Source organism: Glossina fuscipes, unplaced genomic scaffold (genome assembly GCF_014805625.2).
Source record: "Glossina fuscipes isolate IAEA_lab_2018 unplaced genomic scaffold, Yale_Gfus_2 150, whole genome shotgun sequence".
NCBI classification, from domain to species: Eukaryota; Metazoa; Arthropoda; class Insecta; order Diptera; family Glossinidae; genus Glossina; species Glossina fuscipes.
Window position 1 is genome coordinate 2,440,571 of NW_023998493.1, and position 8,706 is coordinate 2,449,276.

Sequence of the window (8,706 nt, forward strand, 5' to 3'; positions counted from 1 at the left end):
CGTTGTTTGATTTGACCTTACGTTGTGTCAAACATCTGGAAAGTAATGGGATCAAGAATCCGTTCATTTGTGCTATTATTATTTATTAAATTTTTCCCAATAGATACAAGATAATAAAGTAAAAATCATTTACCATTCTTTCCACCAGCCGATGTAACCCTTTCCTGCTCTTTGGTCCATTTTTCAATAAGAACGCCTTGGCAAGACCGAATTTATTAATTGTATTGTTGTATTCATGTTTACTCTTATACACTCGTCATTGGATTCAACAAGGTTTATTTGTTTAAATTATCCATGTGTTGCAGCGTATTTTAAATACCCCATACGCAAGAGGTCTGTGCTCAAATCCATTATATAACATTAATATTAAAAATTTTAGAACAGATATTTCACACAACTTATTCACTGTAATAGTTACCTTTTATTGAAGACATGGCCAAATCTATAATTTTCTAATGCAAGACGCTTTTGAAAAACGAGTCTTTATAAGGTACAAGCTTGGAATCTTCAATACCAACTCTATGATAATTTGCAGAACGAACGTAAAACTCTATGCTAATTTGCAAACCCGTCGGCAAAAGTCCACATATCTAAAGTTCCAATTCCGAGAGTTGTTGCTTGATGCACGATGCAAATGCAGTTAGTGCTTTCAGCGCCTTATCTTTCACGTAGTTGAAAGTTAACTTTCGCTTTTGTATTGAGTTGTTGACAAAAAGAGCTCTTGGGATTTTTTTATAATTAGAGAAAGCATTCATTGTTATTTTGTTTGTGAATTTTGCCTATTTTCAACATATGCAATTCATATATACTAATCCATGGTAAATTATTGAGAAGTGTAAACATTCATAAAAAGGAAACTGAATATCGAGTTACCGAAGCACAATGTATTTGATGTTTTTTTGAAAGCCATGAGCATACACTTGGCAATCATGAAATTTCACATGGTCGAGCCCAACATCGGCAAGCGCATCTAGGCGACGATAGTGAAGCAGCTTGCCTTCTTCAAGGCGTCAGGATCCTGCTGAAGCGGCAGTATCCACCGCACTAATCTTCTAGGCTTCATGATACATTTGTTACAGACTGGCAAAAACTGGGTGCAAGAAACAGTTGAAAATGTGTCATGATTTTAAAGGAAAAGTCATGCTTTAAGTACAGCAAAGTAAAGGTAATCGAAACAGTGTATAAATATATTGTTATGAAATTCGCTTTTACTAAGATACAGTCCGTATCACTGCATCGTAGATATTTTGTTCAGGAGAAATACACTTCAAAGTTCTTTTATTTTACTACTTTGTCTTTCACAACGGTAGGAGTATTTATTTACAATTATATTTCTTAACAGTAGAATTATTCACAATTTAATTTGCCCGTACTCTCAGCTCAAATGTTCTTGCCCGACTAACTCCCCTTGCACAAATATTCTATTTATGTACATTTTTACAAGCATGTTACTTATACCTAAATTTATGGTTTTATTTCTAATCCCAGCCTGCTTTTCCTCTAATCGTTTTCATCGGCCTGCACCTGCATGACGCGCCTGCGAATGCTCATTTGGTTTTTCCTTCTTTAGGGAATTTATTATTACGAAAATTACTTAGCTGACATTAACTGGGTTTGGGATTTTCGTAACAATATTTATAAATCGCTTATTTGTAACTTATGTTCAAATTTTTATATTTAGATTAAAGAAGTCCGCCCGCAAAATCATGTCCAACTCGCTCCACTCATCGCCTCATATAGATGAAGATGCGCTGCATGCTAATGTAAGTTTGCATTTATCCTTAATTATTATTATGTATAATTTATTCATTAATTTTTATTTTATTTTAGATTCAAAAGCAAGCATACACCCCCATTCATCGTTTCAGCAGAATGGGATATTTCCGTAGGTAATATTATTGTAAATACTATTGTAATTTCTAATTAAGTCTATAATGGTGTAGGCCTACTGGGGAGCCAGCCATTTATAACAATTGGCAACGCGCCTATCACGGTACCCCAAGGTGCTCTGCACATTCTTGTACTTTTCGATTGTGTGGAACAAGCCTTCGATCTGGCTCAACGCCATAACAAATTAAAACTTCATGACGAACTGTTAGAACGTTAACAAAATGCCAAATCATGTATGTGGGTATATGGTTGGGTATATTTCGTTTGGTATGTGTATTGCTGTTAATGTTAAATTTTGTTTGCTCTGAGAGGATTTCTTTGATTACTTCGCGCTATTGAGGTATTGCTGGCATTGTTCTTGTAAAATTTCGTTTTACGTTTCGTACTCTAAAAATCAGAGAAACATATATAAACATTCCTAAATTTACTCTCACAGCAAAGAAAATTTTACTAAAATAAAAAAAATAAATAAAAAATACTATATAAATATTTTAGATGAGAAATTGATTAAAAACGAAGAGAAATGAACCGGTTCGCAACCAAATGGTTGTTTATAAATTGATAAAAACCGGGGCGCCACCATATGGTCGTTTATAAATTGATAATATACCGGGGCACAACCAAATAAATGATGCAACAAAAACAAATTATTCATATTTGATATACATGTTTGGTTTGACCTCTTGCTTCTGTTATTTTCATATAGGTTTATACGTGCACGTAGTACACTACACTATAGTAGTAGTATATACACTATTACAATACCCACTACACTATACTGGCACTTTATATACTAGTACAACATATACTGTACTATAGTGTATATACATACTATACTAGTATATATATATATTAGGATATATACTAGTATAGTACAGTATTGTGCTAGTATATGGTATATTTAGTGTCGTATATAGAGGTGACATTTCTAGTTTGGTGGCACCAGAGTCTCAAATTCGTGTGCACTTCCATACTCATTTTTCGCTAACATACAAAATTTCAAAAAATTTTTTAAAATAGTTTCCGAAAGAAATGTTTGAGTTTTTTTTGCTTAGTCATGTGATATAAATGAATATAGGTGACATTTTCTAATTTGGCCACACTAGTCTCAAATTTGGGTATCTTTCCATACGCATTTTTCGCTAATATACTAAATTTCAAAAATTTTTTAAAGATAGTTCCCATAAGCAGAATTTGAATTTATTAGTTTGTTTGAAAAGTATTTTCGTGTAGATGTCTACAAAAGTATTTTACGTGTTGCGGAGTAAGCTTTCAAATCCAACTATATCTTACTTTTAATTATTTAACATAGGTCTGTTAAGCCCTAAACACAGGTATTGTTAACCGATATGGTACGTATCTTTGCTAGCTAATTTCGAATTTATCTTCACAGAGCTGAATACAAAGATTATTCCCTGTGTATACCCTACACCACTTGTGATATATGGCATATTATGTTAGTGCGTTAGTAACATGCAGTAAGGCTTAAGATAGAATCATTATTATACCGATCGATTCAGAATCATAATATGAATGGATCTAAACCTGTTTGTTCGCCTAGCGTTTTCCGTTTATTCAACCTGCTGCCTGGTCGCAGCTTTTGAGACATTTCAATTTGGCACAATGACGTGTTTTGACCCAAGGACAAAATGGTTCGGATCCGTCCGGGTTTTCGACCACTCCCCCTATAACGCCCTATTCTGAAAAGTCGTTATTTGAAAAACAATTGCGCTTTCAAAATGCGTTGGCGAAAGTGGCTAAGTAGGAGTATTTGGGCATTCTAAACTAGTATGATAACTTTCGACCGGCTATGGCAATTTTCGAACACCCTCGCATATAAAAAAAGTTAAGCTCATGCGACGAAAAGGTACAATTTTCTATGCTTCATGGTGAAAATTTTATCATAAGAGTAATTTAACATAAAAAATTAAGTGTACAAAATTTGGACCATCTCGGCCTACTTTTTGGATCCTACCCTAATAAGGATTTTCACGAAAATTGATCCTTTGTAGCAGAAAAATTTAAGTTATAGTATGTGTTGATGAAAATTTACCCGTAATATTACCCCAACGTCATACAAAAATGAACTCTAAAATATTCGGACCATCTACGCCTATTTTTGGATTTTGCCCTATGTAACAATTAAAGTTGTACTACATTAGGTTCAGTTTTGGGCCCGCTTCCCCATAAATAAGCACATGAAAACTGCGCCCTTATATAGAAACAATATATCATTTTTTGTTCTATAATAAAAATAAGATTTATATTAGACAACGTGGTATTTAATTGTCCGTCTTACAAGACTATAATGTTCTTATTACATTTTTTTCTCTTGATCGGTATTAGAAAAGCGTTTCAACTGAATCTCGGGACTTTTCTGTAGCAAAAATAAATACGATATTTTATAATGGATACAAAAACGAAGTGTATGTATGTCTTCTTGCCAACACCTAGCTATGAGAGAAACCTTGAACCAATTAATAAAATACTATAACAAACCTCATGGCCACTCATCATCACTTAAATTTTAGCGCAGTTTTGTATTGAATCAGTCAGAAAATTAAATGCGAAAATAATCAATTCGGGTGAAAGCGCTATGATGATGATGATGATGATAATAAGTTTTTCATAATTCCTGAACTGAAATTAATAGAATTTTCTACAATGTTCGAAGTGATATGTGATAAATATTACAAATATTTTTCTTTTGTCTTAACGGTTTGGTTGACGGTTGATAAATTTCAAATTTACTGCAATTAATCAAGAAATAAGTGTAATGATTCTACTCTGCACTTCTAAAGTTTTAATCTGAATGAGAAATTCCTAAAAGTTAATAGTTGCAACAACTTAATGCGTACTGTACTTTTCTTCGGATAAATTATTTCCGTTTATGTAAGCTTAGGCACACTGCATAGTCGAATTCGGAACTAAGATAAGTCGGGTTATCAAACTTAATTTATTTTCTTTTGTTTTGCAATCTTTTGTGGTGATGTTGAGTGCCGTCTGTTAAAAATTAATCAAAACACCCGCTTCTGGAGCAATCTGTTTGCAGTCGTTTTTCCCGCTCATGCGGAAGTTTCCACATTTAAATCAAACGTGGATAAACGCCCCTCACTCTTTCGTAAATATTGCACAAAAATCTGTATTTATGCTCCAATTCACTATTAATTAGTACCAAAATACTCCATGTAAACCTTCTTTAGCTTGTTCACATTGTTATAACGCAAACCACTTTATGTGGATGTATATGAATACATTTTATTATATATATGAATACGTCTGAAACAATGCTACAAGGCATCATCCATTAATTTGAAGACGGTTTAATATTTCATGACACTGGCCTTCACTTTGTTTTGTACGTCCTTTCCCTTTTTTAATTTTTCTTTATTCTGTGGATTACTAATTGTTATTCATTTTTCCATTTAAATGAGCTACATTTTTTTACTAACACTTATGCTGTAATAATTAAAGTCCAATGTAAAAACTACGCTTTCTCATAGTTTTTACTAACAAACCTTTGCAGATGTGTCCACTCATATATATATATATACATATATATATATATATATATAATATAATGGATTGGATGGAAAGTTTTGTCGTATTTTAAAGAAAATATTTGAATTCATTTATAAAAATACATGTTTGTTATTAATCAATTCTGCTGTCTTATTTGTTACAACCTGTTGTCATCTTTCAGGTAAGCTGTGAATTCCTGTTGTGTAGAAGGTCTCGTCCTTGGAGTTAAAATAGTCAGCCTTAGAAACACTTTCAAAAGACTTGAATTTTTTTCCCGTTAGATAATTTTGGAGAGATCTGAACAATAGTCAGATGGTGCAATCTTAGGTGAATACGGTGGTTGACTAAGGACTTCCCATCCTAACGGATTCAGTTTTTGTTGTGTCACCACTGCAATAAGCGGTTGAGCTTTATCGTGGTGAAACACTATTCCTTTTCATGTGGAACTCAAACACTTTGCTTTAACGCAAACTCCAATAGTTGTATGATGAATAGACAACTCTTCTGCAATTTCTCGACTTGTTAAACGTCGCAAAACATCATTATCGATCTTGGATGGTCGTACAGATCGATCACTTTCTTGGAGGCTCAGATCCCCGGAATGAAATTTACTAAACATCTTGCTTGCATCTTTAAAAAGTAAGAACATTTACAATATCTTTTGCAAATACCGCACATAAATTTTTACATGCAATCGATGCATTACTTCCTTTTTGGAATTCATGCAAAATGCAATGTCCTGAACGCACTTTATCTACTGACATGTTTTTCACTTAAAATACCACAAATAAAGGATGAACGGTAAGAAAAGACTGCTTTTATATTATACAGCAGCTAAAACAACAACAAAAATCCGAATGACTCACTAGCCAGATGTTTTTTTATGTACAAGAAAAATTGCCTGCCTATTCAAAATACGACAGAACTTTCCTTCCAACCTATTATATATGTATGTACACGTAACATATATAAACTACATATATCATTAGAAATATTTTTTCGTTAACCGACACATTTTATCTGCATTTTCTATTTGTTTAAATATACATATATTTGAAATTTAAAACGTTTTGTAAATATTTAATTGAAGTTTTCCGAGAACTATGCTTTGGAGTGTGATATTTTTCCCTGATATTTACGCAGAATTATGATAATAGTATAACAGATGATCTACCTTAATTCTTGCTTTTCTTTTTCCACAAATAATACAATAATAAAAATAAATTTCACCAGCGCTTGGCTGGCCCAAGTTCCTAGCTACATTTTTCTTCCGCCATAAAAAATGTTAAAAAATTTTTTTTCTTAGAAATTCACGCCATCTATCTCATCGTCTATTAGACTGTCTTACTTTTTTTTTAATTCTGCCGAGAAAAAGTAAAATGTTTTACTATGAATTGGAACTAAACTAATTTTAATTCTTCTTCGTGACAACTTACTTGAACGCTACGATTTTGTTCCGTTGGACAATTTTCCTGACGTCTAGTCAAAAAATTTCTGAATGATTGTTAGGTCAGTGAATCAAGTTGCATTTGGAATACATGCACGCGCCTGTTCTACCGTATTGCTGTTAGAAAAGCACTGCAGCCGAATATGGTAATTTTTAATCTTTGCTTTATAGAAAACGCTTTCATAAATCATACCATTCCCAACATACCTCATAAGCTATTTACTATATCTGAAAGTAATCTTACCTCTAGTAATGTTCGAATACGGTCGTCAAAAATTTGCCTACGGAACATATTCAACTAACCAAACTAATTTATATTATTTGATTATATACTTCAGTCATCTTCTCCAAATGTCTCAAAGATGACCATCAGAATCTTTAAAAGGTCAACTTTCACTTTTTCACCACCACTTCCACTGTTTTGTCTATTCCTTTACTGGTGTCACATCTATCTATTAATGTTTAAGTACTTCGCTAGAGAAATGCCATAATAGATATCCAAAAAATGTTTTTCAATAATAGAAGAACCGGTGGGTCATTGGCACCTTTATTCGTTACGTGAAAATATTGAATATTGAAAGTGCTCGCTATCTGACTCTTGATAGACTTTTTACAAAGAGCAAACGCTTGTGGTTTTGTTTGTACCTATATATCAGAGGTCTCACAAAACCATTTTCTACAACATAAATTGTGCATTCTTAAGGATCACAAGAAAATTTGAAGCCATGCTGTCCATTACTTTTTTTTTTTATTTTAATATTAATTACTACTTTTAGATTTTAAATTTTACTTTTTATTATTATTAACATTACTATAACTGTTGTATTTGTTTTCTCCACACTTAGCACTTAGGCTTTTATTCATATTTAGTTTATGGTTATTATTTGAATAAACAGTTGTTCCATTGTTTTGCTGTTTTCTAGTGCGAAAATAACACATGCTTTTAAAACCACAGGCACACAAATAAATTATGTTCATAACTTTTCATTACTCAATAGAGCCTAAATAACACACAAGCTTACATATTTTTCCACTTATCATACAAGTGTGTTGTCATTTAATTGTTCCTTGTGGGGCATAGTTTGTATTTATGCACAAGCAAAAATACATACCTAGACACAGTAGCACATCCCGGCAAATACATTTTACAATTGCATGGCTACAAGATGTGTTTTCCGTATCATCATCGTCAACATATCTTCAGTAAACATTTGATTTATTGCACCTTCTGTATGTGAGTGAAGTGTGCGTTAGTTAGACGGTATTATCGAATTAACCTTGCACCTTTTTTTTAACAGTTTAATCCATGCAGAGTAATATGCGCAATTTCGTGTTATCTTTTTAAAGAACAATTTTAAATATGACGACTTTTTTTAGATATAGCCGAGTGGCTTTTTCTTACGGCTTTGCTATAATTCGCGTGTGTTATTCCGCATGCTATGAACTTCGAGCTGACTCTGTAATTGCTTTATTGGCTTTTAACATGGTTCACTTTGGAATCGTTCCGCACGTTGGTTGGATGGTTATTCATTTTCGTTTAGAGTAGACCGTAGTAACGGAATGCAAGGAGAGATGTAATGTGTTTCATTTTCGATTTTTACATCTGTTAAGTAACATTATTACTATTTATGGTGTTCTATCTTTGTTTCTTCTTGCCCGCTGTTCCGGTCCACTTCCTTTCTGTTTATCAGAGATATTTATTTAACAGCTCAGAGATGTTTTTGGCATTTCATAACGAAATTCTTAAGCTTTTCTCTTTGTAAAACGCATGACTGTTCACATTCTCAATCTCCCATGTATATATTTCTCAGTTTTTCGGAGTTCGGTTCGGTAAATATACGCGCAAA